We start from the raw sequence: 14,112 nt of genomic DNA, 5'->3' as shown, positions 1-14,112 counted from the left end.
GGGACAAAATGGCCATGCCTGTTGTACACCCTGCAGAGCAGGGATGGGGGCATTTGCTTCACACCAGTGCATGCAGCATGGACAAGAAGCCATTGTGCAACAGGAAAACTATGGCTTAGTTGCCAACACTGAAGCACAATGGGATCACTCACATGACTAGAGTGCTGTGGTGGAGGGCTATAGGATATTTAGAAGGGATAGGCAAGGAAGGAGGTTTGGTGGGGTGGCTCTCTGTGTTAGGGAGTGTTTTGATGTGGATACTAGGAAAAAATTCTTCTCAAAAAGAGTGGTACTGCATGGACTGAAAGCAGTTGGCAGCCTGCTGTGGCTGGTGGAATCGGTGTGGCACGCTGCAACTTTTGTTGCACCAGCACAGGCCCCTGTCCCACTGCCCTCTGTGCTTGGCTAAAGCACTTTTAAAATTATTTTTATGGCAAATGGACATGGGGGGTAACTGTCTATGAGCAGGTCTCACTTCTGGAGCTGCTGAAGGGGAAGTTAGGATGTGAAAATTCAACCTTAAAGATTCTCTGAAGAGCTTGAAGCAGTTTTATCCTTTTACTGGAGTTAGAGCAAGCCTAATTTTCTCTCACTGTTTAATATACTAGCATTTGCTTTGAAATGCTTCTTTATTGGTTCATTAAATAGCATGCCTCTATGTGTTTGCTCTCCATAAAAAGTGTTTCCAAAAAGGTCCTAAAATTTCCTTTTACATCACCTGATTTAAAATAAACAGCAGAACCATAATGTGCTGTAACTATCCTCTAACCTAAAGCATAGCAGTAGGGTAGTTGTATGGGAACTGCTGAATCAGGCCTGAACCTCTGATTGATCACCTGAGGCAAACAATGAGTCAGCCACAGGAGCACAGGTGAAGGCAATTCACCTGTGCTGCAGGAAGGGGTGGAGCCTGGCTGCACCTCCCCTAGATCCCATTTACGAGCTGACTGCCAGTGGGGAGGGATCTCTTCTGGAGATCCACTCCCCTGGAATTTCATAGATGAGCACAGGATATGGGTAAGTATCCTGTCTTTTCTGCTTTGATATAATAGCTACGTACCCAAGCTCTCTAGTATACCTCATAACTATAGTGTCTGTACATTCATTGATTATACAGTAGTTTATTATTATATTTCATTAACTTGATAGTTGGGAGGACCAAATGGAAACGCTTACAAATGAAATACAGCAAAGCAGAATTCAGTTGCAAGCAATGTATTGGTCCTTTCAATAAAGTTATCTTTATGCTCTAATGCAACAGGATCAGTCTTCCAACTTCAGAATGTTTTCATGGTATTGTAAGTGGTGTTGTGTAGTGTTCTATATACATAGTATAATTGATGTTAGACTTGACTTGGTCTCATGCTGCCTTGTTTCACTGAAGTCAATAAGGTTACATTGTTAAGTGAGAGCAAAATGTACTCCTTCCATTTAGACAGAAATGGCAAATTACAGCTCTGATTTCTTTTGGGAACACAATGAAAGTCACAATAACGTTAAAATATAATGTATGCCTTGACCTGAGACAGGAAACTTAAGAGTGATTGGGAATTTCACAGTAAAATGCAGGTAGCAGTGTTGAAATTTTGGGCCTGTTTCTTCATTACATCTTCATCATTTAATACAGCTTGTTACAGAACTTAAGGTCTGGCACCCTGTGGATCTCAGGCAAAGGGAAAGCAGATTTTTTGTAAAATGACTAAAGTAAAAGTGTGCCACGCTATTTTTTCCCAAAGAGAATTAAAAAATGTAGTTGAAGAGTAAAATTATTTTCATAAGATTTTATCTTTTTCTAACTGGACCTAACAACATTTCATAATAACATACCAGAATGATGACACTATCACCATAACCATTGTTATCTTAACACCAAATGATTTTTGCAAGTCGGTATGTCACACGCAAGTCACCTGAATAAGAGACTAGTTTCTTAATGCCAATAGATCTGTATGTTCTTGGTCAGAGTTGGAGGAGCTAAGGGACACCTCTTGGATGAAAACAGAATGACGTTCATAGCAGAGACAGGAAATTTGATCTAACATTGCTAAAACAACTCGGGAGCCTAAGAGATACAAGTAAAAGGTAAGGTTAGAGGCAAGTGAAACTGAAGCTGTGAAGGGTCTTGTGTGTTCAAGGCTATGTTTGTTCACAACCAGGTAGATGGGCTGCATCACTACAGTTACATTAACGTGTAAAACATACTCAATACAACCAAGGTCTGACTTCCCCTTACTGGCTTTCTCAGGTGACTCCTTAACTCACCTGTCAGACTCATACATCAGATCAGGCTCCCGGACTGATCTGTTGGCCATCAATAGTTGAAATACGTATGAATTTGCAAGAATATGTAAAGCAACAACAATAAAACCAGCCTAATATTTTAAAACATTAGAAATGCAGGAAATCATGGTTTAAAGTTACAATTTTCAGAGAATACTCATACACTCTTTCAGCTGCATCTGCAAAGGTAACTGAGTAATATATTCCTTACACAGTAAGAGCAATCCAGAGTGCTACAGATGCTATAAGGAAAAATCTAAAACTGGTTGCCATGTCTGTAATAACAAGTATGCCCTTTACATCTCTACTCCCCATAATAACAGTTACATCTTTTGGTACAAGTGCTCAGATTCAAGCCCCCAGTAGGATTCTCCTGACAAGAAGAAATTGATGCAGCTGCCTCTTGCAGTTGCTGGGAAACAAGTTATAATGGTCATGGGACACTGGCAGGTGAGCAGAAGAGCTGTGTGAATACAGAGTTCTATTCCCCAGTTACTAACTCTTAGGAGGATGACAGCCACATGGAAAAAAAAAATCAGAGCAAATGGCTTTAACAAGGTCATGAGATGGAGCAGAAAGTCAGTGCCCACCATACACTAGCGTAGCTCCAGCAAAACCTTAGGGATGCCAGTTCCCAAGGTGCCAATCTAAAAGATAGCTACTTTGCACAGCAGTAAGTTAGTAGTCAGGGGAGGGGAGAACCAACCATACCAATCCCAGCTTGCAAAATGTGCAGTATAACAGAGAGTAAAGGATTAGTCCATGCCTGTTAATTAGTCATACACATGTGGTAAAGAAATGTGACTCACTGAACCTACGGCAAATAATTTGTGTAACATATTTTTGTGCGGAAGTTTATGTATGTCCCCATATAAAGAACTATATATAAACACATATATATCTATAGTGTTGAACGTTACACTTCATTTTGAATTTTGAAACTGATTTTTTTTTTTTTTTTTTTTGTTCTAATGAAAGCTTTAGTGAGCGAGCAGAAAATGCTCCCTTGTGTGAGATTATACAACCAATCTTGACCTCATTTTTCAGACTCTGGTCAAAATGAAACTGAAGCAATTGACAGCTACAACTTTGTGCAGTAATTCCTTATTAAGAATTTTACTTAATTGGCTATGACTATCCATGTACTTTCAGGTTGTTTGTGTTCTTCTGTTATCTGCACTTTCCATTTAAGTAGTATGTTTGTTTTCATGAAAGTGTTAATTTTCTTTCTGTCTGGGTTTTCAGTGGGCCTGAAGAAAGGTTCAGGTTTTGATTTATTTCAAAATGAGCTTGCTGAGGGCTGGATTCAATAATACAATCCATTTGTCTTAAGCACTGCAAAGCTCATGCCAAAGCCCTGAAAATCAATTTTTGAGAGACAGAGAGAAGTTGCATAGCTGTGCAGAGGTTTGAGCTGTTCAGAACAGCTTTTTAAAAAAAGCTTATTTTTTTTCTTGAACCATTCTCTAAATGGTTATAGATTTTGTTTGCTTGTCTTAATGGGATGCTATCGAGTATTTAAGGCTTTAATATGAATCCTGTAGGCAGAAAAAGTGGAAAATGTTTATAAGCACAAACACGAATGTATTTCAGAATTTAAAGTAAAATCTGATCAAAGCAGACTGATTAGAATTTAAGATCTCTTGGACAGACATGGAAATTAAACCTGAACTGAGATGTGACATTACCTAGAAATAGTTCAATGTCATGCTTCTGTGTTGACTGAATGCAAAATACGAGCGGCGTTGCTGTCAAAAAGCAAGTCTGGAACTAAATTTAGGGATGATCTGAGAGGCTGCTAGCACAGCAGGCACACAAAGATGAATAAAACAACAAAGATACTTTTGTCTGGCAGCGCTGCCCTGACCTCCACCAGCACCAGCTCCTCCCCAGCAAAGCGCCCCTTGGCGGCTGGGGCCTCTCCACCCAGTGCAGTGGGAGCTGTGTGCTACCTGCCAGTTGGATGGATGGCCAATCAGAGTGCAGCAATTGCCTTTCTGCAGGTCTGTGTGCACCCATTGGCCAGTGAGGAGGAATGTGCGCTCTGAGGGCTTCTGGCAGTGGCAGCCATTTTGGGGCTCCAGTGTGGCTTTGGTGCAGTGAGGCGTTGAGCTGAGGTTGCTTGGTCACCAGCGTGGCCATTCACATCTTGCAGGATTTAGTCAAATTATTGAAGTTATAAAGGTATTCATGTGTGAAATTGTTTCAGATTTGTGATGAAGTTTAAGAATGAAGATGAGAGTTGGGGTCCTTTGAGTTATTCAGCCTTTTCTTCAGCCAGAGAAACTGATGTCCTGTGAGACAGGCTGATCCTAGATTTGGGTAAAGCCTGACTGTGATAATCATGAAAAGTAAACACAAAGTCTTACAGATAATATTATGCAAAGTACAATCAGAAGGAACTATAGTACATGTCTAATTTGCAATCCAGCAGGGAATATCTCAAAGGTTCCTGTTTCTATTTGCTTCTGTGGAGCAAAGTCTGGACATTAAATATGTGTATTGTTTATCTGCTCAGTAAGTCCTTAAAATGTTAACATTTGAGTGGGTTTGTTTGAACAGAACAGAGACACATTCTGTTCATTGGAAGATTTCACAATACCTGGTGATAATAAAGCTGAAAAATAATTTAAATAGACTTTCATTAAATGTGAGAGAACTAATCCGTGTTTCAAGAAATATTTGCATGGGAAGGTTTTATGTCTGAAAGGTGAAAAAGGAGCTTAAAAATAAAGCATTATACAGCAGTGAGACTGTAGAATGCTCAAACTATTCAGAAGAAATAGTGCAACATTTTCAAACCATGAATTTATTTTCACTACCTAGCACAGCAAATTTCTCATATGGAAAGAGACCATATGGGCATGTGCAGAGTGGCACAGCTCATTTACAAGGTTTGCCTGACATGTAGAAAGCCTGTTTGTTGTCCTGCATGTGTAATGATTATACATTAATACATACGCATGTTGCACGCATTTGCCAAATGCCTCAGAAAATTGATGACAACCCTTACATTGTTGAAAAAAATTAATACTGCTGCGTACTGTTTGAAATGGATCTGTGTGTTTGTTTTTTCTGTGATCCTGCAGGCTGGTAGGTATGAAACTAATGAATGTTTTTAGATCAAAACTAAACCAATGTTTGTACAGGCTAAGGCTCTCTCACTGCAAGGATTTTTCATCTAACATGAGACACCTTTTCATCCCATGTCCCTTGCATAAGGGAGGTGTATGTATACCATGTTAAAGGTGAAATTTAGCAAATTCCTTGTTTTTTGTTCTTTTTGTTCCCTGTTCTCTTCCTAATTTCTCAGTGAGAACTGGTAATACACACACATTTTAGTAGCAGTGGCTGTACTTGTAAAGTTCTAAGAGGCATGAACTGTAGCACTGGAATTACGTATAAATAATGTTGACATAGTTTTCCTAAAAAGCAGCTAAATGGGGAATTCATCAATATACATCATCCTAGTTATGCCTACAACGTGTGAACTGAATAATTTATCATTAATGATTAATGAATAATTTATCATTAATGTAGTCTTTCTGTTTGTTCAATATCAATAATTAGATCTTGATTTCTCAACAGTGTTTGTGTTTATTTGACAAAATTTCTTTTGTGCTTTTATCTCAAAGAAGAACCACACATTTTCAAATACTGGGCTATGCTACTAAGCTGAGCCTGATCATACAAGCAAAATCATAGTACTTTATTGTTTCTAGAACAGATTTGTGTATATAAATTTACCATTCTATTGCAGTGAATATTCATACATTGTTTTGAGATGTCTTCTGTTTGTGGCAACAAAACTCGGATATGTGAATATTGTAAGGATATGCTAAAGAGTCTGAAGAAAGTCAAGTAGGCGATTTAAAATCTGAAACAAAAGCTGGTACTTCTTTGTGAAATTAGGAAGAAAATGGTGGACTGAGCATTTAGTCATTTCCTGATTAGTATTAATATTGAAAAAATACTGGAGATATAATACAGAAAACATTTGGAAAAAGGATGAATTACTGTAAGCTTTCTGAATTATACGGAGGGTACTGAATACATATTTGGAATAGATTATACATTCTATGAGTACAAGTGTGATTCTGCTGCTCTATCTCCCTTGTGTAAGTAATTTTCCTCCTTTTTAGAAGAGGCTGGTTTTTTTTTCCTCATCTTCTGTGTGATTTAACAGCTGCATCTCTGACACAACCTTGATAAACTTGAACAACTTCATAATATAGTACCAATAACAGAATATTTAACAGTTGCAGAAGTAGAATAAGTTGTTTGTTGTTGTTGTTTGATTGTTTTAAAAGTAGGAATTCTTAACTGCATTGTAAATTAAAGGGAAAATAGGGTGATTATAACCCAGACCTGACAACATCTGTTATTACAGATAATGTTTTATTTTTTTGCAAAGGGTCCACTTTACAGTGGATCTTGACAGCAATGAGCCTTGACAACAGCTCAAAAATTAATCTGCTGAGATGTTTTTGTTCTGGATATGTACTGAAATCATCACAGTGAACTGATTTATGTGTAGGCTTACAGGTGGCTTTGCTTTTATGGGATTTTACACTATGGCAAAGTTACTTTTTAAACCAAAATTCTTCTGTTGGTTTCAGAACATTTTTGATGCTTCTTGAATAAATATTTCATTAAATTAATGTGTGAAATGGAGATATTCAAGTTGGGTAATATTTTATTTTTCATAATTCCCTCAGGTGTTACATGTACCAACAATTCTACACATGCAGTCATGAGACACAATGATCACCGTCTTCCTACTTTTCCTGTAAACCTCATCTAAAGGACACAATGAGAAGTGTAGCTCACAGTCAGGATGCCTTTGACGTCCTCAGCCACCACTTCATATCAGAAAATCTTAAGAATCAGGTTGGTTTGATTGACTATTATGCATCAGAGAAATATATCACAATTAGGAAGCCCAAAAACAAATGCAACTATTTCCTGGTCACTGAAGCATGAGATTAAAGGCTGATGCCCGAATGTGAGAATTTAATTAACAAGATGATTTATGTCTATGGTACAAAAGTATAACACTGCTATTTATGTTACATATTCTAGCACAGTGTGGTTCCCATACATGTAAATTATAAAACAGTTTATTATGAGTAATTAAATACTTATCTAGAATAACAATGCACAGCACTATAAAGAAGTGGCAAATGAGAAATGCAATGCAGAAGCACTGCTTGTTCTTCAATTTCTGTGTTTTCCACTCTGAACAATATATACCAAGGACGCTAGTGATATTAAGAGACTGCGTACTGCAGTTTCATAATTTGGAATAGGTTTGGGGATAAGTTGACTCAGGAGTTATATGGCAATTATATCATTAGTTATGAGGGTGGAGAGAGAATCTAATGTACGTAGTGAATATGAGGTAGGAAGAGCCTTGTCTTATGCAGATGTTTGCAGCTACATTGTGCATGGGACATTACTACAGTCTATCTCCTAGAACTAAAACAGAGCAAATTTACTTTCTTTTTTTTTTATATATATTCCTAATAGAAGCATAGTACTTATATTGATTGGTACACATACATGTAAAAAGAGAGGAAAGTTAAAGATATATCCTGGCCTTTCAAATAGTGTAGGGAATGTGCATTTATATGTACTTTATATGTGTAAATTTGTGTAGATGGCCTAGACACAAAAATTAGTGATGTCAACCAGATGTGACCCAGAAGCCCTTAGTGCGTAGTAAGCCCTACTGAGTAGCTGCTCTTATTACTTTGAACACAAGATATTAAATACGATTAAATACCTGATAAAAGTGATTAGAGATTGTGAAACTGTATTGGTTCACGATAATGAGGTAAAACAAGTATGTTTAGAGCAGCAAGTAAATACATTCCATGTTAATGGATTATCTTATCTAAGCCTGGCCTTGTGATTTCTTTTGTCATAGTTTCCTTCATCTTACAGTCGTATAATTAAGTGTTCCTAGTTATCAGCTTATAAGGAGGGGCTTTGAATGAAGCTGTTTGGAAATTTGGATGAGAAAATAGCATAATTGTATGCTTTCACTGTTCTTTGTTCTCACCAGTGCTTGTCTCATCCTCACAACGTATCACTGTCTGGTCACTTTTCTTTGCAAGATGCTGTTCTCCTCTTGTCATGACATCTGCTTACAGTCTTTGTTATGGATTTCACTGTGATGTCATTCTTTCAGATGCTGCCAAATGCTGTTATTTTTGGGGAAAGTCTATTTTAAAAAAATCCAATTCAGAAGGTGTATACATGAAAGTGAGCATTAGTAATCATAATCAGTTATGAGTTCTGCTGGAATCTCTGATTTTACAGCATGAGAAGAAACACCCCTTATAAAGCGTGTGGTTATTGTGACTTCTCCTGACAGTATTTGCTATTTTCCAATATTATGATAAAATTGTGCAAGAGTAAGAATCTGGAAATATCTGTAGCATCAGTACCTGCTGCTACAGTACTGCTTTTCCTACAGTGCTGACAGAAACTTAAGTCCATTTTTTTTCTCTTCTGTTACTTTCCTACTTAAAAAAAAAAAAAAAAAAAAAAAAAAAGCAGTGAAAAATTCAGATTCTGTGGTAAGTTTTTATACCACTTTGACTCTTCCTGTCATAATTTAGGAATGTGTGTTTCTACTCATGGGAAACAATGCTCCAAGCAGGGAGTCACATGGGAAACAATGATTTGCACATTGAGCAGTCTCGACCCTACAGAAGGCCTCTTATCAGTTGCTGGTACTGCTTGTACTATTCACTATGGCTTATTTAAAAAAAAAAAAAAAAAAAAAAAAAAAAAAGCACAATAAAGAGAACAACCTGTTTCTTTTCTAATTATGTCTTTCTTTTACTTCTTTACCCCTGGTTCTTGATGATTTCAAAAACCTCCTACTTAGACCTCATCTTTTAAAATTCCTTCTAGAAAACTGCATTAATTAATTAACCAAAAGCAGGTTATTCTATACCTGTATATAATCTACATGGTTATACTATTTTGTGAACTCCTATTTAAGGTGAAGACAAACAAAATATATTTGTGAGAGAGCATAAAGCCAGAGGACACTGAGGACAGACTTGCTTGTTTTAACCAGCCAAAATGTAAAATGTTTGTGCTATGTAGATAGAGAGATAGTCTTTGTGATAGATAGATAGATATATATATATATATATATATATATATATATATATATATATATATATATATATATATATATATATATATATATATATATATATATATATATATATATATATATATATTTCCCCAGAGATTCACATAGTTGTTACAAAATGTGTGAAGTAATATCTGTTTTGGATTCTATTTTATAATTTCCAAAGATCTTTGCTATTTCTTACATTGCACAACAAATCAGCATTTTAAAATTTATATTCTTTTTCTTTTTTTATTGAATAAATAATTCTGACAGGTGAGGAAATAGATGTCTCCCTGCTGTGGATATAAAAAATGCATCCATATTTATACTGAACCTGTAGACTTCATGCATGTTCTCATACTAGACTTCTACAACTGAAAGACAGAATAAAGATTTCAGCAAAGGTTTATTTTAAATGCACTGGTTTTTGCATTGGGAAACCTGAAGTGAGTGTTAAGCTAACAAAATGTTTTATATTTAGCTTTAACACTGGGCAGTAATGATGAAAAGGAAATATTGCTGTGTTTGTCAAGGGTATTTCAGATTGAGTGTTATTTATGCTAGACAGGAAGAATAAGAGCTGAAGAGGTAGCTTAGAAATATTTATGATTTTACTAGGCTGTTTATAGAATCTAATCTAAGTTCTTGGTGTTTTTTTGAGAAGTATTTTAGAGCAATGATGATTTGCAATATTAATTGTGAAATTCCAAGCACCGCTGTAACTTCAGTGCCAGACCCGAAACTCTGTAAAGTGTGCATCCTTCTGTAAGACCACGTGATCTTTGAGAAGTCTTTAACATCTCACAGTAATTTCTGTAAATAGCAGCATGAGTAGTTTGAGCTGTTATTTCCTAGAACTTCACAGTAATTTTTATTTATTGAGCTGTTTTACCACTTTTCTTTCCTCCAGGAAAAGTTTGCTCGCTACTCAGTCTGCTTGACGTGGATGTGATATGGGACAGTTGGGGCATATGGGACAGTTATAAATGAACCTTTGGCTTAAGCAGAGACATCGGGCAGAGTGAGAAGGTCAGTACCACTGAACTGTCTGCTACATAAAAACTGAGCTGAATTAATGTAGATTTGAGAGCCAGACTTGTAAAACAAACAAACAAAAAAAAAAAACCCCAAAACACAACTGTTACAAAAACTTAAATGCAGTCTAATTTGATGGGGAAGTACAATACAGAGGAAACAACAGTGTCTGGAGGGATTGGTACCCAGTACGGGTTGCAGATGCAAAACATCCATTGTTTGTGTAACTTAGATTTTATTACAATTCACAGACATTTTGCCACTCACATCCACTGCGCTTTCACTCATGGCATGGTAAAAAATGTAAAGCAGGTACAGAACACTTCTGAAAGTCTCACCCTAAATTGTAACTTTTTATGACTCTGTGGGAGAACAGTTTCAGAATTTCAGACATCCGTAGCAAACCAGTGTTATCAGATTTATTGTCAGCTGAATATGCAGTGCTGCATGAAACATGCATTTTAGATCCCAGATTGTTAGATTATTTGGGTTTACATGGACTAATATGAAATTAAGCTCTTTCACATCTGTCCAGGAACAAATGGCATTTTAAAGTGACACTTGTATTCCTGTATGCTTTTTCCTGAAGAACATGTGCTAGCAATGCCTTTCCTGCTGTTGCAGATATTCATAATGCATTGCTTAGATGACTTAGTAGCCACTGACTACTGGAAAATATCATGAGTCAGAGAACAAATGTGTAAAATAAATTGAAATGTTCAGCTATAATGAAAAACAGTGCAGGTTATTAGAAATGTTGAATTATATTAGAGATGTTGAATATAAAAAAATGTAAGTTTGAAATATCACTTGCCGTTTTTTCTAAAATGTTGCACTATAGTCATCAATTTCAAAGAATAAAAGGTCAAAAATCCATCAAAAAGCTGAGGAGGAGTCCCACATGTTTACCTTCTTTGAGAGGCAAGTTGATTTTGTGGACTACTCCAAAATTTATTTCAAAGTTCCTTCATAAACTTTGCTTTTATAAGAAGCATGACTGCATCTTCAGTCTTAGCTTGTAGCCCTTGCACTGAGTAACAGGTAGATTCTATGAAAGGCAGGAGGCAGCTACAAGTGAAGAACATCACTATCCATCACTGGACAGTGTGGTACCCCAAAACTGCCATCACTTTCAGGCACAACAGAAATTACACTGAATTAATGCTTCACAGTGATGGATGGGAGTTTGTCTCAAGCTGGTAAAGTGGGACACAGTACACAAAAGGAATGCAAATCTTCCAGGAGTTAATCTGATCCTCACTATACTCAGTACGCACACAAAAAAGGAAAAAGTTAAAAAGGGAAAGAACCAGTCTTGGAAGTAAAAGCTAATGCTTTCCATTCTCAGATGAGAGAGTGATAAAGACTATGAAATCTTCCTGGCCATTTGCAGATCCACAGATTTCTCTGTAGAGTTCAAATGCTTCAATTGGCCAGATGGAGGCCACACAGGATGCAGAGTACTGGATTTAGGATGACTCAAACATAGTTTAGAAAAGCACCCCTCCTGACAAAGATCAGTTCCCAGATTGATGGACTGGACTGAATGCTGGGGCTGGGGCAGAGTACTGATTGAGGACAGCAGGGTCCAGCAGCATGTTTACTGAGCTCAATGTGAAATTCTGCATTATGTGATAAAATGAGCTCTTGGCTACCAGAGTTGCCAATGTCTGAAGAAATGAGGCTCACTTAAATTATTTGTGAAAAAAAGAGGTAGTTGGTACTTCAATAAATACTCTCCTCCTGTGAAATATTTCCCAGAAGTTAAAACAGCAGTATTTTTAAGATCCATTAATTGTGCTGGAGGACTTTTTTGCTGATTTGGTCTATGGCCTCCACATTTAGCTGTTTTCTATCTACGGAAACTTAAGCTGTCTTTTAATACTCAATGATTCAGGGATGCTTATGTCATTCATTAATCCCAGATGCTCTTGTGGGAAATTAGATGGTAGGATGTATCTTGAATGTGTACAGTTTGTCAATAGTAGAGAATTTCAGGCTGTTTTTAAAAAGTATTTCTCTATTAAATTGTAGATTTAATCCATGCTGTGTTAAGAACACTGATTTTATGATGATGGATGCTGAATGAAAGGGGTTAGAACATATAAAGAAGTGTATATGTTCAGGTTTATTACCAGTTTTCTCTTGATGTTTTTTTTTTTTTTTCTTCTCCCTCACAATTTGTGGATGAGTCTCTTACTTTGGCAAGTTCCTAGAACAGCAAGTAACCATGGCAGGCTGTTGGACATGTGCTATTAAAACTGATTGTCTGTGCCAGTGTTCAGACAATTTATATGTTCTTTTAAACTTATTTTTGTTCCTTCTCTGTCTTGAAATCCAGTTTTAACAAGCAGTGCTGAGAGGTTTTGATTTACTGTTATGAGTGATGGTTTTAAATGGGCTGGCACTTTCACGGGAAGATGAAAAACACATTCATGTCATGTTTTCTCAACCCTGCCTGGGATTTCAGGTACATAAAGCAGGTTGTCCTTTTGCTGTTCAAAGGCTCCTCTGACGTTCTCCAATGACATTTAGACATGGCTTACTATTTTGTTGATAATTTTTAAGCTACCAAATAAAAAGTCTGTGTACGTGGCAAATCTCTTAATAAGGCTGAATAATTCTCTGAACATATACAAAAAGATCTGTTGTTCAGTGATTTCACCACAGCCAAACAATTAGGAGTTATATACTTTACTGGGAATATAAAATACTAAGAACTTGAGAGTTTTCTGTTAGTAATAGTTTCACTAAGATTTTGAGGATGCTGTCCATCTGTTGTGCTACAGGAAAAAAAAAAAACAAACAAAAAACAAAACAAACAAACAAAAAAAAAACCAGAGGATAAATCTGGAGAATGCCAAAGTATTGCTGAAATAATTGTCCAAGGATCACATCAGATTAATTTGATGAGCATTTTGTATTGAAGACTGGGGAAATGTGGGTATGTGTTAGTAATGGGTATGTAGAAAGATAATACCATCAACCTATCGCCTATGCAATACTATCCTTTCTTCCTTCAATTTGGAAAGGAGTGTGTAACAATCACCAACTTAGTCATTTGTATCTCACTGAAAAAATACTGTAACCTGAAATGGAGTTTTTATTTTTTACTAGGTAAAGAATTCATTAAGAATTTGTTTTATTCATATGTGCAACACACATTTTTCTTAGAATGAATTTGTTTTGATCTAAGAATCTCCACACGTGATATCCATATCCAAAATAGGAGCTTTTCACTTGAAAATGAGCTCTTCTGTTCATGTTTGAAATTCATTCCTTAGCATACTAAGTCCTCAAACTAAACATTTGGACTAATTTCAAATTTGACATTATTGTTGGTAGAAATATTCTAAGCTGACTTTTATTTGGAACAGTATTTTTGTAATTGCTCAAAAATAAGCAATAGTTTTCAGCCCAGCTCTGCAGAGACCCTATTTTACACAGAACTGCTCCCACCTATACACAACTACTAATAAAGGAGAGTTTTAGAAATCCAAGTCTGTCTTTTGAATGATCTAAAATATGGAAAACTTCAGAACAGCTTAATTGTAGACACTGTGATTGCTATTGTCTACTCTAGACACGTAAAAATGAGACCTCCAGTTTTACTTTTTGTTAACATAGTGGCTTTTTAAAAT

At 36.3% G+C, this 14,112-nt stretch overlaps 1 protein-coding gene and 1 long non-coding RNA gene across 11 annotated transcripts in view; one reads left to right on the top strand and one right to left on the bottom strand.

Annotated features, from left to right (window-relative positions):
- Positions 1–14,112, bottom strand: part of B3GALT1 (beta-1,3-galactosyltransferase 1) — a 211,010-nt gene that overhangs the window by 60,526 nt on the left and 136,372 nt on the right. The window lies entirely within an intron of this gene.
- On the top strand, positions 944–13,191 carry LOC125696560 (uncharacterized). The gene is made up of 3 exons (XR_007378407.1): positions 944–1,017; positions 6,999–7,170; positions 10,347–13,191. It is a non-coding gene; the product is annotated as an uncharacterized LOC125696560 (long non-coding RNA).

The sequence above is a fragment of the Lagopus muta genome, chromosome 8, assembly GCF_023343835.1.
Source record: "Lagopus muta isolate bLagMut1 chromosome 8, bLagMut1 primary, whole genome shotgun sequence".
Classification (NCBI taxonomy): domain Eukaryota; kingdom Metazoa; phylum Chordata; class Aves; order Galliformes; family Phasianidae; genus Lagopus; species Lagopus muta.
This window is presented reverse-complemented; position numbering and strand designations above follow the sequence as displayed.